The 2,608-nt window shown below is 31.8% G+C and overlaps 1 protein-coding gene across 1 annotated transcript in view; it reads left to right on the top strand.

Moving 5' to 3' along the window:
• LOC108687690 (epithelial discoidin domain-containing receptor 1-like) overlaps positions 1–2,608 on the top strand; it is a 154,293-nt gene that overhangs the window by 131,819 nt on the left and 19,866 nt on the right. The window lies entirely within an intron of this gene.

A 2,608-nucleotide genomic window follows, 5' to 3' on the forward strand; every position in this document is an offset into this window, starting at 1 on the left:
GAAAAAATTATAATAAATTCTGAATTTTATCATTCCAGACTTTATCCAAATAAAGTAGTGAATTATAAAAACGTATAATACTAAAAAATATGTTTATACTGCACTTTATATAAAAAGATAGTTTGCTTTAATTAGTAATTTATATTAGTCACGATAGTTAAAAAAATAATAAAACGAACTAATAACATCTTATTTTAATGACAGTCTTTTTTAATTCAAATTAATATATGAAATATATTTTTTTAAAACAAAGTTGGAGATCATATAAATGTTATTGAATTTTATATTCGTATTTAGTTTTATAAGACAAAAATAGAATTAAAAATTTTTACCAATATAGATCTGGTTCGCGTTTAGTAAAGACAATATTGCCTTATATTCAATATTTTATGACAAACGAATTTGTTACATTGATTTCTATTCTATCTATTAATATTTTATTTTGGATGAAGCTTAAATTGAAAAACACTCTTAATTGACGTTCAACTAGAATAGCGATAGTAGAATACTGAATTAGAATATCAATAAAAAAATTTCTATTCATTTTAGTGCCTTTAATTTAAAAAGACCAATTTTTGTCAATTTTTTCGAAAAATATCATTTTTTATCACTTTATCACTATCCAAAAAGTATGAAATTTTATCAATCTTATTTCGATGTAAATCAGAATATGCAAGAGAAATGACTTAGCAAATTTTTAATGAACAAAATAAAATCTTTTATTAATTGTAATTATATCAATATTACTAAAACTTTAGAAATTCAATAAGGATCTGAGAAAAAAGATTCAATCTAATCAATTTTTAATATAAAAAAATTATTTATCTTTAGCTTTAGAAAACGTTGTTTAAAATCTCAAATATTTTTTAACTTTTATGTTTACATATGTATAACTTTTTCATTTAGTTATTTATATTATAAAATTATCTAATGAAAATATACGATATCTATCTTTAATTTAGTTGGCATAGTATAATCGTGGATATCGCAAGGCAACGAAAATTTAAATTAATCAAGAATGAAAGGAAAGCCGATAGTATTAAAATTTAACGAATTATGTCGACCGATATCTTAATGTGCGCTCTATAAATAAAGAGCTGAGAAAAATGTGCACGTCGTTGTCGTACCGTATTAAACATAACTTTCCACCGGTCGAAGATAAATTCGCAATTAATAATTTAAATCAATATGGTGGAACGAGAACGGAACATTGGGGCGGATATATCTCCCGTGGGTACAGTATAACGTAGCTCGTATCCAGAGCTCTGTACGAGGGCGGAAAAGAGCACAGGAACCCCTCCGGACCAAGATCGAACACGCGAGACGATCCCCTGGGTTCTCCATCGACATAAAAAGAATCACGGGATCGCGGCTGAAGATCAATTTAAAAGCGCGTGTAATCTGCACTGACAGATACTTTTTTTTCTGTATCAACGATACGGCGATACCGATCAACTGGAGACCGACAACATTATACAGTGGAAGTTCTCTTTGAAATATTCGTTGGATTTTATGCACTTCGAACATACAGGAATATTAGATCGTAAATAAATCGCAATAAAATCGGTATTCTTCTCATCGCGTAATGGCATACATATCTATGATTTGAATAAAAACTACACGATTGAAACAACTGTACAATTTTATATCCAGATTATAAATATTTTTATAAAAAACATTTTATATTTGTTATATGTGTTAGAAATAAAAGTCCACGCAAATCCTTGTGAAAATTTTAACGTGTTCAAGTATTAATTTAATATAATGCGATTATTTAAAATATCTGAACTTATTGTACCTATTCAATTTCTAGAATAAAAAGTAACTTGTAAGTAATTTGTGAAGTAATGTCCTAACCCTGGCTATAATATGACCGTATGTTCTACGTGTAGTACAACGGAAATAATTAACGCGGCAATCTCCGCGATTGGAGCTCCACGAAATATCATCCCTGCGATATGACTTTGGAAAAGGATAATTAGAACAAATCGTCGAGCAAGTTGCAAATGCAAAATAGCCATCATGACGTCACTCAGCTTAGACAATAAATCGCTATCACTCGTCCCACACGCACCGGAACAGAACCGAAGCCTGGCGGCATAGTCAACGTTGTCCGCGAAATCGATCGATTGATCGCCGTCGTCATTCGGCCTGTAAACGAACTCCCGCCGACAGGACACGTCGACAAAATTCTCTCGCGGATACACCCGCTACTGCAACCCTCATGGAATGTATCATCATTACGCGGTCCAACGGCTTTCCGTTCAGTCCGCTCCGTTAATTGCGGAGAGAAAGCGTCATGTAATCACGTTTCCAACAATCCCACCTTCAGTAGTAGGACTCATCCAACCGACATCGCAAAAATATCGCGCGATAGGGGTTGATTTCACCGCCAACTATCCCGTATCGAGTGTCTTTGTCCCCGACAAAGAGCTCATACGTACATTTTATGTCATGGGTGATATCTTGCTTTAGGAGCCACGTGAACTTTGCACGTTTTATAATGGTAGAAAAACAACGCAGAGAAGACACATGTTACAGATGAATAATTTTTACATTGGAACAAAAAAATTGATTTTTATATTATACATTTATATATTTTATTAAT

This window comes from Atta colombica, unplaced genomic scaffold (assembly GCF_001594045.1).
Source record: "Atta colombica isolate Treedump-2 unplaced genomic scaffold, Acol1.0 scaffold210, whole genome shotgun sequence".
In the NCBI taxonomy this organism is placed as follows: domain Eukaryota; kingdom Metazoa; phylum Arthropoda; class Insecta; order Hymenoptera; family Formicidae; genus Atta; species Atta colombica.